Source organism: Aythya fuligula, chromosome 8, assembly GCF_009819795.1.
Source record: "Aythya fuligula isolate bAytFul2 chromosome 8, bAytFul2.pri, whole genome shotgun sequence".
Taxonomy (NCBI): domain Eukaryota; kingdom Metazoa; phylum Chordata; class Aves; order Anseriformes; family Anatidae; genus Aythya; species Aythya fuligula.
In genome coordinates, this window is record NC_045566.1 from 12,416,794 (window position 1) to 12,443,622 (window position 26,829).

General features: G+C 35.5%; 1 protein-coding gene across 2 annotated transcripts in view; it reads left to right on the forward strand.

The window, feature by feature from the left end:
- PTGFR (prostaglandin F receptor) overlaps positions 1-26,829 on the forward strand; it is a 52,604-nt gene that overhangs the window by 805 nt on the left and 24,970 nt on the right. The gene's annotated exons all lie outside the window — the stretch shown is intronic.

A 26,829-nucleotide genomic window follows, 5' to 3' on the forward strand; every position in this document is an offset into this window, starting at 1 on the left:
ATTTCTGTATCTTCATTTTATTTCTTTTCCCTTTCCCTCATAGTCCCATATTAATGCCATCCTTTTGATGCAGTAGAATTCAATGTGATTTTGAAATTGTCAGAATAGTTTGTTTATAGGTTTATGTAAAAAAAAATCCTGTTCACTAAAGCTGACACAAGAAACAACCCTGTCTTTGTGGAAGGACTACGTGCTGTTCTGACTAACACACTCAGAGCTTCATTTCCCTTTTTTTTTTTTTTTTTTTTTTTTTTTTTTCTTTTCCTGACACAACTGGTTTCTAGAAGTTGGCAGGCCCTCATATTTTAAAAGATGGAGAAATAGAAGGTGGTAGGTATAATTCAGCTCATGGCTGAAATTCTGTTTTTGAAAGCAGAACACTTCAGTTTAAAATATCTTAAAATAAATAAGGTCAGAACTAATTTGTTCATGACTGGGATACCTTACAAAAGCAGTTCCAGGAGATGCTAGGAAAGTGTTGCGAGATGAGACAAAGCACTTTGAGGCACCATGGAACTAGTGCACAGGGTAAAGGACTAAATAACAGCTTGTAGTCCTCCCAGGCTTATTTAATTATTTATTTATAAAATATTTTTTGTTTTCTTTCTTTCTTTCTGGACAGTTTTTGTTCTTAGATGATTGTATATCATTGTGAATTCATAGCAAAAAACTCTGTGTTCATGTTTCTGGTTTACTCTCAGCAAATCTGCAGAAGAAGGTGTCTATGTAGGAAGAGGCTTCCACAAAACCAATATTCTCTGAGGGGCATAGGTGGAGCAATGTTAATTTTGTTTTAATTCTCAGACACCAACCAACATGAGCAGTTTTGCTCTTCAGTAGTACAAATTTATGGTTTAGCTGAGATTCTGAAGCTATCTCTTCCCTGTCTCAGGTCAGGGGGAAAAGAGTGAAACTAAAAGCAACAATTTCAAGTGCCCTAGTCTATGAACAGTCAAATCTTGTTCTTACTTTATTTAAGAAGAGAGTTTCCACTTGGAACACAAATTTTACAGGTTCAAATGCCCTTTGTACATACAATTCTTCTATGAAATACATATAACTGATGTACAGAAGAGGATGCTGTCTTTGTTCTGTTACAAATGCAAGCAAATGAGCCAAAATCTTCTAGGCACCTGAATCATAGATGTAAAGGGAGGGAAGTATATGGCAAAGGAGATGAACTAATGCTTATGTGCCAGCTGTACAGATTATATTAAACCAGTAACTGACAGGAAAACCATGAGTAATATTTGTCCAAAAACTGTCTACATGCATCAGTGTATGTGTTATCGAAACCTTTACTTTTGGTCAAGCTGATGTAAGACAGATCACAAATAGGGGAGATCTTGAGAAGCATAATGAGGTATATTTGTATGTTTTGCTTTGCTTTTGTTTGTTTGCTTGTTTGTTTGAATAAATAATGTTGGGATAAGCTTGGAAGCCCCAGTCAATCCTTTTGTATCAGTGATGGCTGGAGGGTTGATAGGCCCTCTCAGCTGGGGTAACAGGTAGTAAACACAATAATAGCAAAAGTAATTTGCCTAGACCATGTCTTGGGGCTCTGGTTAAGGGAGAGGATTCGAACTGGGCTGTAGACTGCTTTAAAGGTTTGACAGCTGCAAATGGGTCTTTTGTTTTCCCCATTTTATCCTAAGCTGTGTTTAGCATTTCCTGGAGCTGTGTACCTGGGAGGCTTTTACTCCGTGTTTATGACAGTTCAGCAATGTCAGCTGTGGTTACCTGAGACACAGCGGTTAAACCTGACATAGTCTGGGATGTGCCACAAACTCCAAAGCCAATGTTTTTTTTTTTTTCTTTCTTTTTTTTTTTTTTTCAGTGATATATTATAGACCTGTGGAGGGAGACTGTAGGCAATGCTTCAGCACTTGGAAGTACAGTTTAATTGAGCAGTTAGAAGCTTGAAGGTACAGTCCATTGCATCAGTGGTAACCAGCATGCGCCTCATTGGTGTGCAGAATGGCATTTTGAGGAAATCTGCAGAATAATCTAGCGAATTCACACACACTCGTATATTAAAGCAAATGTCAGTGCTGTCTGAATAATACCATTATTATTATATCATTATGATAACATAACAAAAGTTCTTCTGACCTTTGTGTCACAGCTTCCTCATCAGTGACAAAAATGTTTAGTTAATATATTGCATTCTATAATTTTGTGAAGGAAATAAAAATGTCCTGATCAAAAGGATTATAAGCCTGGCAGGTAATTGTGTTTATGCACCATCCAACAAAAAGATCTCCACTACTGATTAGTGCCTTTTGGCACTAACTTAACATATGTTTTTGATAACAGTAATAAACTCAATTCCATCATATTCCAGGCACAGTAAAAAGGTACCCTTGAGATGTCTTGGCTTGGACTGACATACACTTCATTGGGTTAGAAACTGGCTGGGTAGCCAGGCCCAAAGAGTCGTGGTGAATGGAGTTAAATCCAGTTGGAGGCTGGTCACTAGTGGAGTACCCCAGGGTTCAGTACCAGGGCCAATTCTCTTTAATATTGATGATCTGGATGAGGGGATCGAGTGCACCCTCAGTAAGTTCGCAGATGACACCAAGTTAGGTGTGTGTGTCGATCTGCTTGAGGGTAGGAAGGCTCTGCAGGATGACCTGGATAGGCTGAATCGATGGGCTGAGGCCAACTGTATGAAGTTCAACAAGGCCAAGTGCCAGGTCCTGCACCTGGGGCGCAACAACCTCAAGCAGAGCTACAGGCTGGGAGATGAGTGGTTGGAAAGCTGCCTGGCAGAGAAGGACCTGGTATTGGTGGATAGTTGGCTGAATATGAGCCAGCAGTGTGCTTAGATGTCCAAGAAGGCCAACGGCATCCTGGCTTGCATAAGAAGCGGTGTGGCCAGCAGGGCTAGGGAAGTGATTGTCCCCCTGTACTCGGCTCTGGTGAGGCCACACCTAGAGTACTGTGTTCAGTTTTGGGCCCCTCGCTACAAGAAGGACATCGAGGTGCTCGAGCAAGTCCAGAGAAGGGCAATGAAGCTGGTGAGGGGTCTGGAGAACAAGTCTTATGAGGAGGGGCTGGGGGAGCTGGGATTGCTCAGCCTGAAGAAGAGGAGGCTCAGGGGCGACCTTATTGCACTCTACAGATACCTTAAAGGAGGCTGTAGCGAGGTGGGGGTTGGTCTATTCTCCCACGTGCCTGGTGACAGGACAAGGGGGAATGGGCTAAAGTTGCGCTAGGGGTGTTTTAGGTTGGATATTAGGAAGAACTTCTTTACTGAGAGGGTTGTGAGGTATTGGAATGGGTTGCCCAGGGAAATGGTGGAGTCACCATCCTTGGAGGTCTTTAAAAAGACGTTTAGATGTAGAGCTTAGTAATATGGTTTAGTGAAGGACTTGTTAGTGTTAGGTCAGAGATTGGACTAAATGATCTTGGAGGTCTCTTCCAACCTAGATGATTCTGTGATTCTGTCTTTTGGCATTGGTCAGTTCTTTTGAATGGCCCTGCAATGATTTAAATGGTTTTATGCACTGAATGTTTCCTAACTAGCTAACCAGGATGTATGTATTATACACTTCTTCTCTAAGTGAATCAGGGCTACCTGATGGGTACATTGTGGACTCCGTATTGGTAAGGGCTAAGTGGAAAGTATTCTGCACCTTGAGCAGGAAAGGATATTTCTCTATATTGTGAAATTCTACCTGTAGATAGCATGAACTAGAGCAATGATCACAGAATCCCATGTGACTTCAGCTTCGTTGTAATAATTTTTTTTTTTTTTAATCTCTTCTGCTGCTTATCAAGAGGCTGCCAAGAAATAGAATGCTCTAATCTTGGTTTCTCACTAAAATTAAGAAATAGTTTTCTGTACGTCTTCCTGATCACTTTCTGAAACATTCCAGCTGGCACGATAGTTTTGGAGATATGCTCATTCAGCCACTAAATTGTTTGTAAACTGTGCTCTTTGCATAAATTGTGTTATGGTTTCCCAACTGGAACAGCTGTGGATGTATTTACACTCTGAGAAAGCTGGAGCAGTGGCAGAAGCTTGCAGTTTTAGTAGTTGCTCATCAGCTGATTTAAAGGCAAAGCCAATGTGGAGCATGTGCTTATTCCCTCTCATCTTTAACTCTACCCATGTGTTGCATTTAACTTGCATGGATCAGAGAACTCACCATTCAAGGCTTTTAGTAGTATAGGTCTGTGAGCACATGTTAAATCCCAAACAGCTTAAGGATAGACTGTTAAAGACTTCAGAAAATAAAACTCTTTATGGGAATGGTAAAATATAAAATATTTTTATATGGTGAAGAATTAAATGCAAAACCAAGGATCAAAAATTATCTAGTGGTGAGTCTGTAATTAAAAAAAAAATAATCCACTATATATTTGCAAGGGCCCTATGATTCTGTTGCCTAGAGCATTCCTTTCCATATATCCTTATACAAATACACTAAAGTTGCTTCTGAAATTTAGTGACTACAGAGAAAATGTTCATGGATTTGTATTTATATATATTTTATATTGCCTTTTATAGCAATAAACTCATGAATATCTAGAGAATACTTTACTCCTGTCTTCACTTTAGAAAGCAACTTCTAATTGATGGTGATTATGGTAGAGTGTAACCAAAAGATTGCAGAACTGCATTTTTTTTTTCTAAGTAGGCAAGAGTTTTATTTACTGTTTTATCAGTTACATTTTCATTTGGAAAGGAAAGATGCTATAGGAACAGAGGTGATGGAAACAATTTGAGAAGTCAAAAGTGTTTCACAGTTTTTGTATAAAAATAGCTGCCAACTTACTGTCATTATTAAATTGCCATTAATTAGACACTAAGATGTGGTAAGCAGAGAATAAACCACATTGAGAGGAGACACTTGTCAGACCAAATGGAAGTGTGTTCTTTTAAACACTTTCATGCTGGATGATTCTCAGAAATAGATTTGCTTTATAATACACTCCCCCCCTAATATATATATATATAAATACATGCGTATGTATATATATATAAATAAAATTAGTTTCCAAAAAGAAGGTGAACTGGAAAGAGGACAAGAAAGGCTGGTTGAGGTGTTCTTCCTTACCCTTCAGTTTGTTAGCTGTTTTAACAGTGAACCTGTCATTATTTCTGGTATCCTTATGAAATGAAATGTGCAATCTTAATACCTGTATGCTTGCATTTTCCTGATGACTTTCACAGGGGAGTTTACTAGATTAATAAAATAATCCTTACAGGCCTTCCCAAACCCCCCTGAGGGCAGGGAAAAGGTTCCCAGTGACTTCATTTACTTCTGAATCAGCTACAATATGGTGGCATCCCAAAAGTGCCTGAAATTGTGCAATGCACAAATACAAACCTTATGCTGGGTTTTGGATTATCAGTGCAGCCAAGGAGGAAATAAGAAAACAGGAACTACCTCTCTTTGGGGGAAAAAAATGGGGAAATAACTATTTATTGGGCTTACAGTGCAGAAAGATTCCCAAAAAACAAAAACAAAACAATGTAGCACTCAAACAAAATAGTCTTAAATCCCACCTCCAAGCATTAAGTTCAAATACCTCACAAACATCACGACATCTTCCAAAACACAGAAAATCTCTTAGGAAAAGTTTTCTCATAATCGGGAATTTTCTTACAGGAGATTGCTCAACAACTCTTAAGCAATATTTCCATTATGTGCAAAGCAAAACCAAAAGCTCATGGTGTTCCAGCGTACATTCACTTGCTGCCTGAAACGGTGTGTCCACTAAGACTAAGGTCTATCCTCAGATCCTTTGTAAGGTGAACATGAATTAGGAATGTAATCCAGGAAGCTGATCTTCACAGCTGTGAGGTGCTGTTATCACCTTGATAACCTCATTTGTATGTGTCATCAGGAATAATGCTTAATATTCAACCAGTGCAGAAATACTGAGGAGAGTTGAAGGCTTTCCCAATCATGGACCAATTTATTAATTTATTTTAAATGATGAAAATCCATTTCACATTTTCATTTGACTTAGTATTTATTTTTTGTGGCTCAAGGTTCCCAGCTGAAGAAACAAATAAAGAAACAAGTTCAATGCACCATTCATATATTTCTGGCCTCAGAACAGAAGCAATTATTGCAAAGGAAGCAGAGTAGCTAGGACCTGCTTTTTCCTACAATGATTTGCAGTAAGACTTTAAAAGGAAAAGCTACAGGAGAAAAGAGTCACAAAGATTCCAATAGGGGAAATATCACGGCAAATTTGTCTGCCTTTTTACAGCTCTCACCTTTTTTGCGCCTTTTGACTTACTTTGATATTGGATAATTCTACTTATATAACTTGGAATTGCTACAGAATTTTGTTTTGGAAGCAGAAAAAAGAATTTTTGCTTTGTAGCAGCAAAAGAAGTTTTAACCTCCTGCAAAGCTTCTAGTTCTTTCTTTCATCTGCCTGCTGTTATTTCTTAGGCAAGTGCTTTGTGTGAATGTGAAGGCACGTTTTGTCTTATTCGTAGTCCCACAACCTCACAATCCTTCTCAGAGTTAGTGCAGCGCAGTTAGTGGCACGCCAAATTTACAAGCCAGGAGAGTTTGACATCAGTGGGAGTCGTCTCATAAAGGAGCGTACAACGTGACTCCAGAAGGGAGATGTGAATTCCTCAGCTCTTTGTAAAATAAACAAAATGTTGATGTTTGTGGTAAGTTGAACATCTGCATTTCTCTTTGAGAAATAAGCGAACTTTGAAAATGCCATTTTCCCCCAGTTTTATTAAATTCAACAGTTGAGAAAACTTGGCCGCCAAAAGTATTTCTAAAAGGAGTGACCAATAAAGAGTGGTGCCTTTTATTGTATTGAGAAAACAGATGCACTAACCCTTTCCTTTATTTTACTTGATTTATTTATTTATTGTGGCTTGCACTTGTATGCCTCTTGCAGATGGTGGTTCCATTTCTGGTCTCACTGTGTTTACTTTTTGTCTCTGTGGGTGTTAATTCACTTATTACAATTTGAGACTTTTATTCTCAAGGAAAAGTTGTATAGGATGAGCAAAAAAGAGGATCAATTTTGTATTTATATTTAAACTAAAAGATTGTTTTATAGAGTGTTTGTTTATTTTTTCTCAGGGGAGTTTCAGCAAGACCATAAGCCTTAAAAAAAACCAACAAAAACAAACACCTAAAATATTATGGATTATATGTAAATTTAAATATCTTCTGAAAAGTATTTCTGCAAACCTGGACTATCACATTTGTTTACACCAAATCTGAGCAAAATTAAACATTAGTGTGATTTTTTATTATGTTTTTAATAGCTTTGACTTTACTTTTTTTTTTTTTGAGAACATTTTACTTTTCAAAATGTACTATTTAAGGCAATATAGGATGAGGAAAAAATATGTCCTGGGTAAATATTATGATATATCCAAAGAGAAACATTTTTTTTCATAACTTGATTAACAAAGTGATTTGTATGCCTTTGACTAAAGTCCTCTGAACAGAATTTGGTCTCACAATGTCCTGGTCTGCTTGTGAGATGAAGACCTAAGCTTCATGGGGTGAACAGGGCAGTGTTAACACTCAAGTCACCTGTATTTTGGATGGTTTTCCCAACATATAGAGTGGTGAAACTTGCTTTTGTTGTGAGCTACGTTCCATATTTCACATAATCAAGGACAAGCACTGTAACTCAAAAGCTGAGGAGAGGAAACTCTGAAAGAAGTTCACAGGAAGGATCTGACAACAGTTCCCTGAGGCTGAACATGTCACTTGTCACTGATCCAGGCAAGAAGTGTTGGCCACAGCTGGCTCCTTTCTTCTCCTTGTGAAGGGTCCAACACTATTCCTACAAAAGCCAGCTCTGCTCCCTCACGTACCCAGGGCTGGCATGGGAGCAGTCCTTGGATTGCCTGCAAGTCAGTTCTGATCCAAGCGCAACAGGATTACCACCTTTAGTACATGGGGTCAAGGACATGAAATATATATTTTTTTCTTGTTTGCTTTTTGACTCTGGCCTGCTGACATTACTAAGTATGTCTGATTTGTTTCTGTTTGAATTAAATGTTTTGTTCAATCTCAAATGATCTGTTTTAATTGGCTGAGTATGTGGAAACATTTCAGCTTGGGATGAATCCAAAACAATAACTTTTTTTTTTTTCCTGTTGCTTACTGATCCAAAAAAATCAATTATTCAAATGATTTCATTTTTAACATTAGCTGCAGAGGAACTTGGTAAGATTCTGCATTTGTTTGAATCGGACAACCAATCTGAAATGTGAAGCTATGGATCAAAACAAAAGCAAGCTCAGAGAAGCTCCTAGGATAGAGAAGTGAAGATAGTTTACTCTTTTAGTTTTATTTCTTTCTTTCTGATACACCCAATTCAATCTGAATTAATATCAGAGTCTCTTAAAAGTCAATATTATTTGGGACTTAAGGTTTCCTTTTGTCTTGTATAGAAATAAAACTACATCAGTTCTCAATAATGAAACTAGTCTTTTTAGGTGATGCACCTATTCTAGCTCTGGACAGTACTTATTAAATAATGTCAGCAGTAGGTTTAGATCCAAATTTTGTGGCAAATTTTTAAACTTCTGATTTGTCAGCATAGCTTTTTGGATTTGGACTTCACATTTTAAGTCAGAATCAGACTTACAACTTCCATCCAGTGCAAGCTTTGGTAACTTCAGCTGCGATTTCCAGAACAGGTACAGCTATAGTTGTGAGGGAAGGTAAGGTATAAGGTGGAGGAGGAGACAGGCTGAAGGAATCACAAATATTTTTTCATGCTTGTCTTACGATAGTGTAGCACAGAATAGGAATGGAAGTGGCACTGTTAGAAACTATCCAACACAAATATGATTTAGGGAGTTGGATGAGAACTGAGAACTTTGGCTGTATTTTGTTGCAGAAAGGAGTCAGGCACATGATGGAAAGTACCAGTGTTGCCTTTCCTGTAGAGCCAAGAAGAAGATGTGATTTCTTGTGCCCCTTATGGTGCATTTCCTTCTGACATGGTTGATTCTCAGATCAAGAAAAAATTTCCATTCTCCTTTGTCCAAGCATAGATTAAGTAACTGCAATTTGCTTGTCTGCTGCAGTAGTAAAGAGATGGAAATATCTTGCTTAGGTGCTACCTATGGATGAGTGCTTCCTTCTTTCTTCTCTTCTTCAAGCCCGCCACTATCACAAGATGTTACTTGATATGTTGACCATCCACATAAATGTGTACAAATACATTATTTGCCCTTACAATCTTAAGAACAGTGATAAAAAGTTTAACTGCTAAATTCAGTTTAGTTTACGTGGAGTTCATCTGCCAAAACAAACTTGGCTTATATGAAGAAAAGAGTGAAGAATATGAAATAAAGATAACAGGTGATGTTTCATGTGGGCTGGATGTATCTTTATGTTAAGTCATCAGAGGTAGTACAGTGGCTGCTTCTGATAAATCACCAGTATTATTACTTTTATAGATTTTATTTATTTATTTATTTATTTAGTATACAGGAATTACAGATTTCATAATTGGATGCTGCACATCTTAGAAAAGCCTGTATTGAAAAATTCACAGCCTTCCCATGAGATCAGTTTATCGCTGTCCCCAAGCCCATAATATGGCAGAAAGTCAGATCACACTCAGGTTTTCTTAATAGCAAGGAGGTATTGGGATGTCTCTTAAAGAAAACAAAACCTTATGCGCAAGTTCTGTGGAAAACAAGTGAGTCAATACCCACACTTTCTGGGAAACCTTTTATTAAAAAAAATAAAAAGTAAAAAGGAGAGATTAGTCAGCTAACAAGATCTTATTTGGAGAAATTTCATTTCTCTACAATATAATTGGGTCTTTGTGATGTTGAACATATTGAAATGTTTGAATGTACTTCTAGTGCAAATATTTCCTCCCAGTGCTGGATCATGGCCTCATGCCCTTCACTGGCTTCATTGATGGTTTTGCCACAGAGATGCAAATCTTTTGCAAGAGTTGGTTTCACATCATTAATTCCAACTTTGTATAGGCTTCATAGTCTCTCAGATGTGAGGTTCTGGAACTGCGTTATCCACTTTCCATTTGCCTTCCCATTCCCATAATTTTGTTGCACAGAGGTGCTGCAACTAGAGGCCTGGGGACTGCGATTTCTCTTGCTTCTCTGAAAATACCTGTTAGCTGATTCCCTCTTAAGCTTTATTACAGGCTATTTACAAGCTAATTTACAGGAGAAAGATTGTATTAAGAGTTTGAGTGGTAGTTTTTCTCTGTTATGCAAACTCATCTATTAGCTTCTTGCATGTAAATGGTTTTATATAAAAAAAAAAAAGCTAAGTCACCAACTTACTTCACGTACTTCACTCTGCACGTACTGTATAGATTATTTTCTCTGAGTTTTGGTACATGTAACATCACCATGTAAAGAGAATCAAAGAAAATAATCAAAGAAAATAAATCTCTGGGAAAAAGCTGTGTTGAGTATCTGTGAAGATGTGTTTTCCTTCTCCTGTGAATAGTTAAACTGAGTTTATAATAGTAATGCCAATAACAATTGGGATATGAGCACAACATAATGACTTCCATTTGATTGTTGTACTCTGGTTTCAGTTGCCACTATTCTTCACTAGTATTAGTTGTATCTAGCATCTTTATTATTATTTCTGCAAAACATAACAATGATTGGAGTTGTAGAAGTGGACCACCAGCAACCTGTGCAGGTGGTCAGATCATGATCAGAATACACTTTCAGGGTAATGTGGTTATACCAGCTCATCAGCTTTTACTTGGTTATGATTTGCTCAGTACTAATTCCCAAAGTTTGCTGCCCTCAAATTACAAGATTAGTTTCCCTCTCTCTCTCTCTCCTTTTTTTTTTCTTTTTTTTTTTTTTTTTTCCTTACAGTTGTGCTGCTCATTCAGATGAAGACTACCACTCTGCTTTATTTCCTATTTTCGTTGTCTAACAAAAGTAAGTTTATGACTAGAAGGCCAAACATGATGCAACGGTAATAAACGTATGGGATATTTTTTTTTTTCAACACTTGCAATATCTTTAAGTGCTCTGGTGTTATTTTTTCACACACACACAAAAAAGTAATAATAATTTGACAACTCAAGCATAACTTGTCCATCTTGTAAGTGGATTTTATTCTTAGTGAACAGAGAACAGAGTAACTTTCTAGCTTCATAGTTTCTCTAATATGAGACTGGTAGTATCTTGGAGGACAATTGGTATAAATAATTGCCTAATACTTTTAATTGAATTTGGACAGGTTTTTTTTTGTTTGTTTGTTTGTTTTTTCCTAAAATCTTTGCCTCTTGCAGCAAAGTTTTAATCCTGCATTAAAGTATAAACTGAATATAAATTTTGCTTTGAGTGAAATCATGCGGAACCAAATATAACCCTCCTGCCTACTAAAGTGAGTCCTGCAAAATATGGACAGTGGGATTTTGGTCAGAAAAATGGGAGATTAAGAATAGAACCAACATATTTTTGCAGAGGGAATAATTAGATTTTGTTGTTGTTGTTGCTTTTGTTTGTGTGGGTGTTTAATTGCTCCAGATAAGGAAGCTGAAGTTGTTCTTTTTAATATTGATTTAATGAAACATCTTAATTTAGGAACCTTTGGGGCTTCTTTTGGTTGGCATTGTACTCTGAATCACATTATCAAAAAAAAATGAGTGATATACGGTTGGTTAGTACCTATGCCTTGAAAATGGAAATGCAGTATTATATATATGCATCTCTTGTGGTAAATGTTACATGAAAACTCTGTGTGACCTTGCACACATTGCAAGCAAATGAGAATGGTAATACTCTAGCAGACTTTTTAGTAAACTATATTTATTTATGTTCACACCTCAAAACGTAACTGTTGAAATTCTGGAAGGTGATATCCTTAAACTCTCCTGGATTTTTCTTATAAAAAATATATTGAAAAAATAATCTGACCATCCTGAGGCAGAGTCTGAATGTGTTAATCTAATGTGGCAGGATTGCTTGAAAAGTTAACCATTCGTCTGAATCATCACTTTCCACAATAATTCTGAACTCCATTGGCATTAACCATACATACAGCCTTTGAATACTTGGCTAACAGATCTAACAGATAGAACAGCTTTGAAGCTGGGATTAGGAATGTGAAAAAACACCCGAAAACCTAGTCATACATGGACATAGATCAAAGTCTACAATGGAACAAATACGCCTCTTTTGAGACTGGATTTCTATTTGGCTTTTACAAAAAGGTGTTGAAGAATCTGTTTTGTTTCCCTTGTTGACTCAGAATGAAAACTAATTGAGTTTATGAAGAATAGCTTCATATTTGGTTACAATATAAAAATTACTTTTTCTTAAAATCACCAGTCTGTTTTTTAATAGTTTGAATTATCAAAGCTTATTTCATTTGTCTTAAAAAAAAATACTTTTAAGAATGCTAATTGCTCTGGGCATCTGTTCAATTTTGTCACTGTGGGGACACTTCATATGAATTCCCTTTATATTATATTATGAAATATATTTATTAGTAGCATATATAAAGTTAGTAATATTTAAAAGGATTCACTGTAGAGTGCAGCAAAGTGCAGCAGTTCTGTGGTTTACATTTTATGATGGCTTACAACTGCTTGTTGCATATTCTAACCACCTATTATGAATCATTTTTTGCCTTTTGTAAATGCACTCAATGTAAACTGTTATGTATTTATTTTTTAAAACTATGTTTTTTCTCCTATGTAACAGTCTGGAATCTTGTCTGGACTTTAAATTATCATTAAACTCAAAATAATTTTGAGTTTTAAATGAAAAGAAAATGCTGATGTTTAAAATACCTGAATTCTTCCATTTCTTTTTACAAAAACTACTTCATTACTTTTCTAAGACAGAAGTCACCAGGCAAACTGCAGTTCCGCCTATAGCCAAGGGGTGAGTAAGCATGTTGTAGATGCAGATATCTGTGCTCAGGGGCTGTCTTTGAAAGAATGTCTGGGTCCTAACATCCATAATGAAATGTGTGTTAAGTTGAATTTATGAGAGCGGTTTAAAAGACATATGTATATCATAATTCCCAGAAGCTTGTGAAGACAAACACATTGAATCATTTGTGTTGATTTGACTATAAAATCACCTGCTTTTGTACCTGAAAACAGTCGTCAGTGACACGTGGTGTTTCAGAGAAGACACATGCAATGGGCAGGGATGAGGCAGTCAAAGATGTATAGTGAATAGAGGAAGACATGAAAAGGCTACTGGGAGAAATAAGGCAGGAAAGGCATTTGCTAAATGATTAAAGATCAGTTCATAGAGGGAAGCTGAAGATGAGGTGACTGCATGAGCAAATACAGAATCCGAATAAGATTGAGTCAACTGAGCTGACAAATATTGAGCTCTTTACAGCTGTACTTCATTTTCCTCCATCTGCTAACCAGAGAACAGGTATTACTTCATTTTATATATGGGGATCAGAGGCAGAGAGAGATTTATTTAAGGTCACCCGGGAAGTCTACAGCAGAACAGGGAACTAGACCAGAAATTTCTGAGTTCCAGACCAATATGCTAACTATGGGACAACTCATTTCCCTTCTGCGTGTTTCTACAGCCAAATTGCATTGGATGAGCAGAAGTCCCCTTTGTTTATGTTTCTTTAAAACAAAAGTTCATTAAGACCAAATTCAATACATCACAAATACATTACCAAGATTACCATGAAATGTTTAATAAATCTCTAAATCCTAATGACAGGATTGGCTGGTGATGCAAATGAAAATGAGGTCGCAAGATTCAGGAAAAAGACAAATAAGAGTTATCTGAAGAGATAAGTTAGGTTGTTTTATGTTGCAAGAAAAAAAGAATTAATAAAACTATAAGAAGTTTTTCTGAACTGGGAAAAACATCTTTGATTGATTGAATATACCAGAATAATTTAAAAGTTTATTTATTATGAAATCAATTTTTCTGTTTGAATACTCTTGTCTCATCAAATCTCTGGGGCTTTTTACATAAAAGAAAACAATCTGCCAGTGTTAAAAATTTTACTCATTTCCCTCATTTCCCAGTTCTTTCTTAAATGTATCCTCTGAAAAGGATGTTGCTCAAGTCACTAGTGGAAAAGACCTGTGCTTTAAAAACAAAGAAAAAAAACTTTTTGCTGAGTGTTATGGATCCGTATTAGATTATAAATATTGTTTAACCGCTTCCAAGCACTGATCTTTGTTTTCAGAGAGACAGTGCATTCTGCACTTCAGCTTTGGGACAAATAACTCTGTGTTTATGTGTCTGTTTCTAGTCCTGAGACATAAGCTAGGTTATGATTTAAACATGGTAGCTGCATAGCTACCAAGCTATCTTCTTTTTTCCTAGGTACTTATATAATCTGGTTATCATCATATCTCTGCACCCTTTAAAAATGTTTTCTACCTTTTTCCTCATTTTAAATAAAGTTTTTTTTTTTTTTTTTTTTTTTTTCCCCTACTTGCATTATATTTAGGTGCACATATGACAGCCTTCCATAGCTTTTGCTCTAATGACAGCCACACAGTCTGCTCTGTATTTCTACTATAAAAATCAGCCTTTCACTGATTTCAGCCTGGCCCTGCTGAAGTTGATGGAGGCTCCCTTGACTTCCCACGACATTTGAGTGTCAACCTGTTCCTCAAATGAGTGTCAGAAAGTTCCTAGTAACAGCAGCTAAAGCCTAGACATTTGGCTAAATGTGTGTGCAAAGCTGGCACTGCTGATGATGCAGCCAGCTCTACTTACATGATGAGGTGGGCGAATATGCCTTATGGTAGTCACATATACTTGTCTCTAAAAGTAGGATTTAATTATAAACTGACTACAGTGAAAGATAATACTTTTCATTTAAATGTTTTACAAATTTTTTTTTTTTTTTTTTTTTTTTTTTTTTTTTTAATCACAGGTTTAATATTCAGCAGCACATAGGATAGAGGAATGGGTGAATATACTTTATCTCAGTACTGTATTGCACTTTTATGTAGTCATGACAACTTGTGAATTTTATAAAATAGAAGTCTGAGTTTCTCTTGCCGCTCGAAAGAACTTTAAGTGTTTGCTAAAGTCTATCAGGAAAATACAGACATAAAACTTTATTTACATGTTCCTTTCTATCCAACACAGCAAAATGGTGTGCCATTTTGAATCTATATTAGGAAGGGAAGGCACAGTATTTTTAATCATCTTTGGGTTTAATGAGCTTGAGCAGGCAAAGAGTGTAGCTGTGGTGAGCCCCCAGAATAGGCTCTTTCATCTCCCCCCCAAATGAAACTGGTTCATCCCTGACCTAACTGGACTGCAATCAGCTTCCTAGCAGCTGTATTTTCAGTTTGATTGAAGCTCACTATTTTGCTTCCAGAAGCTCAGTAACTCATAAAAATTTATTTGTGTAAATATATGTATAAATTCTATTGTCTTCTCCCCCTAAGCCTAACAGTTTCTAACCATTTTTATTTAGTGGTACCAAGTGCTGATACTTAGGTTTCCTGAAGAAGCAATCTCCTTTTCTTTAACCTTTCACCTCATAGCACATGGTATATGGAGTGTGCTGTTTGTTTACTGCCTTTATGTTCCAAAACATTTCTGCATTCTTCCTGGTCCCTGTTACTCTTCAATTCAATAAAAGGCAATAGGATACCTTCTATCCTATTAGTGCATCCACTAGCTCTACTCTTTACTTCCTCATCTGTTTTACTTGGCAATGATTTTCTTGTCTTTGCCAGGCTTTTCATTCCATATGCAATTCTTCTTCTTTTAATAATTGATAAATTGTATTAATAAGTAATTAATTATAAACTGTAAATTTAATATTTTTATTTAATAATATTAATCATTAAATTATGTTTAATAATTAATTATAAGTTATTTTTAATGTGTCCCCAAAGGGCATGTCACAGGGGAATAGTATCTGAAAGCTTTTCTCACAAATCCTTTGGGAAAGACAGGATGATGCATCAGGCCAACATATATACTGTTTTATCTTCTATCAGGTAAGTGGTAGTTATTCTAGGTCAGCTGTTTTTCCTTGTTTCCTTATCTAAAATTTTGGTACTTGCACAATTTTTCTCTCTCAGCACTTTAACAAAGAATATGAATTCTAGCCTTGCTTCATCAATCTTCAAGAATAAAATAGGCTCCAATACTCAAATGTAATTTCTGAGTTTTCTGAGTTATATACATCATCTTGTTTTATATCAATCTTTCCAACATTTTATAGAGCTGCTGTGTCTGTTGATAGTAGTCTTCTGCTGTGTTTAAAGGTGATAATTTTATTATCTGAGTGGGAATGTTGTTTCTTTGTCAGTGGGGGAAAAAAGGAAAAGCAAAAATATATCCAGTCTTGACCCTCCTTCTTATATCAGATCTTTCTGTAGATTGGTCAGGGCAAAACAGGTGCTCATTGCAATGATCAATTATCAACTAAGATGCTGATGTAGTAACACTTTTTTTAGTTGTGTTAGGAAATGTCATCTCATACAGGGGTTCTTCTGTATAGCAGGAAAAGCTGTGAAACAACACTGGCTGCAAACAGGTTGGGCAGGAACTGAATACCTGCATTTTTGATTGGAAAGCAAACTATCTTCCACTGATAATCTGTCTTGTGCTCTTTAGCTCTGTGAACTCCCATGCAGTGTATTGTAATTTGGCTTCTCAGAATTAGGGATAGAGTGGATATGGGCACATACTGCAAACTTCACTTGATAGAAAGGTATGATTAAGCTTCCTGGAGTGGGGCTGGAAAAACAGTAGGATTTTTCAAGTATTTAAATGATTTCACTGCTTCATTGATATTAGTTATGATGAAAGTCAGGTCCTTCGTCTACTCAAGCACTTTTGAAATTAGTCCTGCTCTTTTCTGCTAAGACTGGTATGGAGATTTGTATCTTTCTTTGGTGCTGTGATGCTGATGGAAAAGTGGAGATTCTGCTCAGGTGTAATCAAAGTTAGACTGAGATCATGGCTAATCTTTCAGGATGTCCTAGTGCACAGGTTTTGGCTAAGTGGTGAATAGTCACTTCAGATTATCTCCTCCTAGAAGAACCAGTTTAATACATCAGGAGTCTAGCAATGATCTCCAGAGAGTCTCACTAGAAAGCCACACTGCCACACAAGCAGTTTGAAGGTGAGGTCTCAGTAGATGCTGTTCTTATTTTGGACTTTAAAGAAACTTCTAGGGAAAAGAGGTTCTACTGAGGCTATCATTAAAGATTTTTCTTCTCTAATCCCTTTTTGTTAAGGAACTTTTTCCCTATCAGAAATAATTTCACGGGAGATACACTTCTCATTAACTCTTAGTAGAATTAGGTTCTCACTTGTGTACACAGAAAATTAATGGTAGAATGAGATAAACAAGGAAGAAAAACAACAGTAGCTCTTACTGCTGTTTCTCTGATCATCCAAGAAAACACATTTTTTATTAAAAAAGGTTTCGTTAAAAGCAAGACTATTTTGAGGCTTGTTGGGGAAATCTCTAAGAGGTATCTATTATTTTAAAGCAATAATTTAACTTCCATAGGATTCAAGGAGCCATGCTAGATCCAGTGATGATGGTTAGCACTTCTGTAGGCAGGTGGTGATGAGAACCATTTAATATCTCTTGAAATAATATTTGAGGAATTGTTTCATGTGTCACCATTTCATTGTTAATACTATGGAGGGGAGAAATTTCTAAAGAAAAAAATTTAATTGGGTAGAGATGAATACGGTTGCCTGGTGCCTGTTACTAGACTGTAACAATTCTGTAAATGGGAAGCACAGTGTTAATTCAGAAACTGTCTCAATATCACTGAAATTGGATTGCAAGGAGGCAATATAGATATTTAAACCCAGAAACAAATGAACATGGGCCAGATGACCAATGGAAACTGCAATTTGTTAGTCTGCAGCCAAGGCAAAGCAATGGATGTAACTTCTTTCCCTGCAGAAGGGACAGAACCAGACAACTGTATTTAATCCAGAGGACCTCTAGTTCCCTTGATAGAAGGTTTAAAAGTAACACATAAGCACCATTTTTATGTTTACAGAAACTCAAGTTTTGAAGAAGAGCAAAGGCAAGCACATTAAACAACTTTAACTTCTCAATTTATGGTAACCACCTCTCACATTTTTGGGATAAATTTAAACTTTGACTACACTTGATTAAAACTGTGGGCCTAAGCACAACAGAGATGTGTTTGCATTTAGCTTTTTGTGAAGGAGACCTAAGACTGCCACATACTTTGGTAATCAAATGTTTATTACACAGTGGTGCAAGAATACCAGTTACTCACATGGAAGTCCTTTGGTTTTAACAAAAATAATGTCTGGCAGGCTATGCTGAATTGGTTCTGGCTGCAAAAGTTATAGCCTGCTACACTGTGAACTCCCGTGGAGGTTAATTTTATTATCAATAGAGAACACCAAAGACCATGCACTTTTTGACATTTAATCAAAATTTAGTGTAATAGGATGAGATGTAGACTATTGCTGCTCAAAGCTCTTGGAAATACACTTTTTCAAATTCAGTAATGGTTCTCTGATGAACATCTGGTTCATGATACATAGAATTTGATTCAAGTGTTTAGGTTCTTTGCAGTCTCTGGGCTAGGTCTCATCTGAAAACATGAGAAAAATTTGCATAAAGGAAAAAAAATGAGCATGAAATATAAATTCGTAGCAGTGACTGGTTGCAGCAATATTAAGACTGTGTTAGAACTTTAATTCCTTCATTCCTGAGTGAATTACTCATTCAAATTCAGGACCACTGGAAATCAAAAACAACAACAACAAAAAACATACAGAAATTCAATTTCTGATGCAGATATGCTCCTGTCAACATTAAACACATGGGAAAAATATGTAGTACCATGAATCTGAGCTTGAGTTAATTACATTTCAGAATAATTGCAAATAGTATGATCTCATTTAGGTATAATCTTTCATGAAGACTTGCCATTTATAGTTTACTAAAGCAGGTAACATTGTTTACAATTTTCCCAACTATTTTTAGATAGATTTTCTGACCAGGAAGGATTTTTGGTATGCAGCTTCTTATACGTGATTTAAAAATTTTTCTTTTTCTTCTGAGCTTCACGCTTGAACTCTCTCACTTTGCTAAGAAATTGTTTCTCAGTGTTATAATAGTTACAGGCTTGGTAGCTTGCAGTTCTACTTTGGTCACCCAGGAGAATGTGAACTACTACATAAGTAGTATTTCAGCTTGCATGAATTTAGGATCTATGGAAACAGATGTGGGCCATTTTATAGCTAAATGCAATAGAGGTGTTCTAGGTACAGAGCCTGCACAGAATTGTGTTTCACTGTGGGCAGTCAAATCAAACAGGAACATGTGGTTCCCTTGCTTATATTATTCCTGATTTTCTCTTCGTGCAGTCTTCTGCCTTAAGAAATATTTCTAAGTATTCTTATACTGCAAAGCAGGTAGAGGAGTTTTCTTTTTCTAGTCATAAAAGAACATATTTAACAAATGTTCTCATTAATAAAGGAGGGTCAGAACTGTTTTTGGAACTGGTGGCAGAGTGAAACCTATCTGATGCTGGGAGAAGTGTTGGCTGGAGCCTGGGATAAAGCCAAGGAAAGGGTCATTTGAACTGCAGGGCTGGAACACTGTCTTTGGGGAAACCCTGGTCCAAAATCTAGCCAATAAAATCCTGCTGCAATCCTGTAATTTATCAGGGCACTGCAATCATAGACACCTCATTGAGTTATGTGTGAAAGTGTGAAAAACTGTGACAAAGTATTTGCTGCATTACTGAATCATTGTAATTAGACAGGACAAACCTAGTTATGAGTAGGATTTTCTAGAGGATAGACAATTAAATTCCAAGCAATTCAATATGCCAAGCATTTTTTGCCTTTAAAAATAAATAAATAAATAAAGTGGAATGGAACATTTAAATGAGAAAATTTGGACAGATAGATGAATTTTATACAGCCCATAAACTTTATTTTTCTTTGTTGATTTACTGCTTTACCTAAAGGAATGGTGTTATAAAATGGTAGTTGATATCCTGTATTGTGAAACTCAATTATTTCTGCAAGCATCACTTAATTGTCTACATCACACTTGAAAGGCTTAGCAAGGCTGAACTCCTTGTAAATGTTTCAACAAAGAAAGTACAGATTCTCTCTTTTACCTTCTGCACCAGAAAAACACTTGAGTACACTTCATCACCACATGAAATGAACAGTGATTTTCCTCTGTTTCAGGGAGGGATGAATTGTGCAACAACAAATAACTTAGTGGCTTGGTTGACAAAACTTAAATCAGTGCTTAAATCAATTGTTATACTGTTGCATTGGAATATTCTATGTTCCAATCTCTTGTTTTTCTCTGAATCAGAGAGGCACTAATTCTGAGGAAATTGATTCTTTAACAGATCTTCATATTTTTAATATTTCTCCTTTTTTTAAAAATTTTTTCTTTCTTTCCTATTTTCATTGTTAAAAATGCAGCAATTAACCTGAAAACATGAGTCAACTGTGTAATAGTGTGATGGTTTGTTAACAAGAGGGCTGTGCCATCCACAAAACAAGCTTGTTGCTACTTGGATGAATGCTGTGTCCTGTTGTGGGCATTGTTTATTAGAAAGTGCAGACTAATTCGCTGTTTGCAAAATATGATGAAGCAAGAACATGGACAGTATGCTTTGCGATCATTAGTTTTTTCTTAACTTTTTTTTTTAAAAAATTTTTTTTTTTTTTTTTTTCTTTCTGTCTGAATTCTTTTGCACGAGGGTTGTCCTATAACCAGTTAGAAAAACTTCCCTCTCTTTTAGGATTCCATTACAATTTAGGTATCCTCGAGAAAGATAACAAACGTCTTACAGAGATAATAATAGCTCACAGATTCAGATGCATTGCATTCACAAATAAATGTTAGTATAATTAAATTACTACATTTTAGTTAACTATATTAGTTAACTATATTAGTTAAATTAGTTAAATAACTATTACTATATATACAGCAAAATAAGGCCTCAGTGATTTACCTCCAGTTAGTTATTCTATTGGCAGTATACCTCAGCAAAAAAAGGACAGAGAACTTGAGCAAAACTTTAAATACCACAGGCAATGAAAAATATCAGATCACTCTGAATTTCATCAAAGGATACTGGCGAGAAAGGATACTGTGCTCAGTGCTCTTACCAAACTCCGAGACACTTTGACCTATTCTTTCCTAATATTGTATATTGCTTATGATATGTACTGTGACATTTACTTCAGTCAATAGGGTTGCTGGGATATGCTGTTTTCACATTCACACTATTAAAAGAAATACTTTCAAAATGAAACATGGAAATATGAGATTGGAATACTGCAACTTTTCCTGGACCATTCACACTGAAGGTGTCATGAAACACGGAGTGATTTAACACAGCTGTAGTTCTTTGTTTTAATTTTTTAAATTCAGGTATGGAATTTTTAAAAGTAATTATTGAACATAGGTCTGTATAAAGTATGATGTTTGATGTTATCAGTATGGGGTATGCTGTCCCATATTAATCTGGGACTTAATAGTACACAAAAAAACATAGCTTAATTCAATCAATACATTTGAAAAGTATAGCTGCTAAGGAAAAATATTACATGCACTATAGTTTATAAAATTGGTTATTTACTATTTGTTTTGATACTCTCTCAGAAAAATGTACCAGTCTGGTAATCAGTCTAACAGAGTTCTATTGTTGTTGGTGACTTCTATATTTCAAACTGAACTCTGTTTACACTTGTGCACTGTGTATTTTACATTTAGGATGTAGTCGTTACTGTTTAATATGTAGATCCTTAAAAAATTAATAGTTTAGCATTAGAAAAATAGCAATGTTAAGTAAAAATCTAAGACACTCATCCTTTTTTGAAGCACTGAAAATTTTTGTCTTGTCTTTCATAGCTTGCTAGAATCTTTCCATAAAATGCAGTGGCATGAGTTATTGTCACAAATCATGCTGTTTTTCTATAAATGTTACCTAGACATTCTCTTATGAAGAAAAATCTATGCTTTCAAACCTTGCCTGCAATGACTCACTATTTTTTTTTTCCTTTATCCACAAGAAGTTTTGGAGATTCGATACTATTTTGTTGATTATGAATAAATCTATTGTATATCAAATGGTCAAAGCCTAGATTTTGTTCTAGACCTTGCTGAATACGATAAATATGAGCTGGAGATCTGTCCTTTAATATGAAAACAATGATGTAATGGAGAAAACAAAGCAAATAAAAACAAACTCTTAAAACTTGGTAAAGAAAAATTCTACTAAATAAACTTTGTGGTTGACCCAGGCTATCAGACTTGGCGATCCTATTCAAGGTTGCATCAGTGCCCTTACCAAAACACTTCACAAGCAGTCACCTCTCACCTTTAGTGCATTCTTCTGATATTTTCCATTGTTCAATTTAGTCCAGATAGCACTGGCTATGTTTCCTTGGGATTCACCCTAAACAGTTTCTTTTCCTCTTTTTTTTTTTTTTTTGGTGCTTATGCTTGTGTAGAAGATAATCACATCTCCTACTGAAATTTTCTTGGCCAAACCATGTTGATTATAGCATTTCCTCAAAACCACGTTACTCATTCCAAACCTTTAATCATTTCATCTGTTTAATTCATTCCACACTATTGGTCATCTTTATGGTAGCAAGGTACAGCAATATACACTTTTCTAGCCACAGTGTCATTGGTGAGGAAACAGTAACATATTTTCCTAGATAATTCCTCTACCAGTCAGCTTTTATTAGATATCATGGATGATCTTCAGAAGGTTTCAGAAATGTGTGGATAATTAACTATGAAAGCTAACAAAAGATAGCTGCTAAGACAGACCCTTTTGAAAAAGACATCAAAGAACTCTGAACTATTCAAAATGGAAACATGGAAATGCACTGGCAGCTTTTATTCCTTAAGTACAGCTCAAGTGCACTAAGACCTGATGTGACAAGAGCTAGAAGTTTGGCCTTCATCCTAAGGGCTAAGTACTTCTCAGAAGGGAATACATCTGACATCAGACCGGCCAATTACTTAATGTTCAAAATGAAAATAAAAGAATTAAAGCCATTACACTGATGAGATGAAATGTTCTCTCATAGATGTTCTGATATTAAATCAGAGTTAGTCAAAGTTCTAGAGTAACTGTATAGACTCATCCATGTTCAGCACTCTTCAAACTTGAATCAGGCTATGCAAAGGCTGTCTTGTTTTTGCTGCTGTGCTGCATAGTGCTAGTATTCATTTTGTACCTGTTTTTCCATTTCCTACATTTCTCATCTGTTTTACTTCTACTGGGTAAACAGCTTTATGTCTACTGCAGTTTCCCAGGCTAGAAAGTAGAGATCTCAATCATAATTTCTGGGTTTACCATTAACTATTTATGACCTCAGGCAATCAGAATGTTAAAATGCTACTAATTGCTTTGTTACTAATTAATGCAAAAATTAAAACCCTCCAAAATTTAGTATGTTTTAATTTGTGTGCATTTTACATTTCTAAGCACATTCAACTTTTCTTTCACTAGCTGTATGCCAGGTGTTTTCTCCTGTATGTGAATCTAATTCAGCCCATTTTAAAGTCAGTTGCTGTTCCTTGCATGTACAGATTAGTTTCTGAATTACTCTATCCTGAGGTAAAAGCTGATCAAATTCAATCTTAAGCAGTCACAAGGTGAGGTTTTTTTTTTTTTTTTTTTTTTTTTTTTTTACAACCTGCAGTGTTACTAATGGAGTCACAAGCTGCAAGAGAAAACACAAAATTGTTTTGTCTTTAAACACCAGAAGTCAGACTAGCTTTTCGTGCTTGTGCTCATATATATACTGGGCCTCATATACATGTGGCTAGCCTCCAAGATCCTTTATGACTTCTGCACATGACTTCTTCTCTTGAATATGCAATGCTAAACTTCCTGCGTAAGCACAAATATGTGGAGAGTGTGGTTGCAAAACTAATTGACAGATGTTTTGTCTCTACTACTGTGTCTTAGAGATACACATGCACCCATCTGGTTATTAAAATCCTTGCATCTGAGATTTGTTTGGTCAATCAAGTCATGCAGAAGTCTGTTACCAAAGTTGAATGCTTTCTTTGTTTCTCTAACAAATCCAGCCCTCTACTTTTCAACACACAAAGCCACAGAAAATCAGTGTACAGACATACAGTATATGTAATTCTTCTTTGCTCCCGTCCTTCATAATACACTCTCAAATCTTAATGGTCTGCTCCCTCTCCAAACACCTTTTTTTCCTTCTCTCGTCTCTTCTCTGAAACTCTATAAATGCTATTACTGGAAATATCATTATCTTTCATTAGCTCACTGTTTATCAAACCCTGCTGTTTTCAAAATTGACTGGCTTATTGAGATTTCAGAGGTAAATTTTCTGCTTGGCTTATGTCTATATTTATACAGATTCTATTAATTTAGTAAGAGCTGTATGGCCACATGGCTGTCCATCATGATGAAAATGAAATTTCTTCTAATTAAGGATATAAACTTGTTTGACACCTTTCTTTAGCACAGGCTTACTTGAAGTAAGCCAACACTGTGAGAATTACTTATAATAAAATTAGATCACTCTTAATTAAATATCTCCACAGAGAGACCTCTTCACATCATAACTGAGTGCTTTTCATTTTCATTAAGATGAATCTATTTCTCCATCAAAAATTATTTTCTGCCAGGAAGTCTAACCACTTTCATTTAGTTGGAAACCTTGAGGCTGAGTTCCTGCTTACAATTGCGGTTTTTTGTTGAGTCTAAATTTTAAAAAACACTCTGCTTTAAGATACTAGCAATTCTAGGGAAAACATTGCAGAAATACGAAGCCCTTTTTGAAATTAATTTTCCTTACCTTTTCCTTATTGCTTTACTTTAATTTCATTTTGTTTACTTTGGTATATATGAACCAAAATGTATTTCTCCTCACTTTTAGATAATAAAATACAGGGATAACTTTTTATCATTTGTCCATAGCAATCACAAGCTCCTGCATCTCTGTTGATCTCTAGCTGTGTTGGTACAGCTCAGGGAAGGAACTGTATTCTGTGATGTAATATTTGGCCATTCTAAGACTGAGTTTTGTGCTAATCAGGTTGCATTTATATTGCTTGTAATCCAAAGCCCCTCTGAAGTTAATGGAATCCATCCTATTGCTTTTTAATGGACTTTGAATTTGTATTTGATGATATACTTAAAAATAACACTGAAGTATTTTTACTTAAAAATATGAAAAATGATAAGAGGAGAATCTGGTATAGAAAATCAAAATGAAGTTGCCTACTTGCTAGTATATATTCTGGTTTAGGGAAATTTCATCCATAATTAAGAGCTCCTTTGAAATATTTTTCCATTTGTAGGAAGTGCACAATTTACAACACGTTGCAATAGAGCAACAGGGTTATGAATATTCCACTACATGGTGTATGTTAAATAACAGCATCCAGACTTTACTGAGTTGAGTTTATAACTGAAAGCACTTAGTAATATCTTTAATAAAAAGGCACAAAAATACTGCTGCATAATTCAATGAGAATTGCCTTGGTGATTATGTACATTAGGTACAAGATCATATTTTTGGGGTTCTTACCATCATTCTGTTTTCTTAAGGAAAACAATGTCGTCTAAGTTTCTTTGACTAAAGCTTGCAGAAACTACAGAGTATTGCCAGGCTTGTGCTGCCAGGAAGCTCAGTGCTGTGCACCGTAAAGCAGATGGGTAATAATTACTTTTATAGATTCTTTTTTTCCTGTTATTAAAACATAAATAACTTCTCTACCACTCAGAACATTTATTACATTTGAATTTTGGAAGAAAGAGGATAAAAAAAATATCTAATGGTATAAAAATGTAAAGGTTACAATGGTGATTGATTTCAAGTTACTCTCTTCCATTATTTTTTACCACCTTTTATAGAAATTTTCCTGTTATGATCTCAATTTTATTTTCTCTATCTGGAAAGTAACTTTAGAAGTGGATGACCATTTTCAGAAATGCTTGTTTCATACTGATTTATTTTAACCAATTATATTACTGCCTAAACAGTTAAAAAATAAAATAATAGAAAATTGGCAGTATTAGATTTGCAAATATTAGCATTTCCCATTTCAGAAATGAAAAACCATTAATTCATGGATAAATGATTACAATAATTCTTTAACTCTTTTCTATATATGGTGTGTTAAATGCTATTTCTGCCAAAAGTTTGACTTCTCTGTTTTTTGATGTGGAAGAAATGATAACTTATTGTAGAGCACAAATACAAAGGTGAAAACAGTGGATACAAGATTCCAGGATCACAAAGATGTAAAAGTTAGAAAATCTTAATAATCTAGGAAATATATGATTAGAAAAAGTAATTTAAATTATTAACCCATAGAACTCATTCGGTTTGTCACCTTTCACATCTGCAAATGCACGGAGGTTGTATGCAACAAAAGAAAAGATGCTTTTGTTTTTGTTATTAAAGGCAGCTGTGTTCTGTTTCCTGAGACTTTTGATAATGGAGAGCTACTGATAATAATCTGACCATGGTTTTGTAACAGAACCAGAATCTGGAAAAGCATGCACGTTTTGCAAACAGCAGCATTAATTATGGGTTATTAAACGGAAAGGAAGAATTTCACTCAGTCATGGCTTTGATTGCCCTGTCAATATCTGCTCAGAATAAACAAGAGATCGCATTCTTCATTTCTCCATGAGTTATTAGTTTCAAATATCTTTTTATTCTTGTATGAATTACAATAGATACATCTGAAAATGAGAGCATTGTATTTCATCCTAATTGCCTGAGAGCTACACTTGTCCAGGGCTGGCATGGCATATTGGACGATGACACTCGACAGTGAGTCAAGTGCAAGGGCTGCTTTTATGTTTCTGGGAAGAAGATCACTTCAG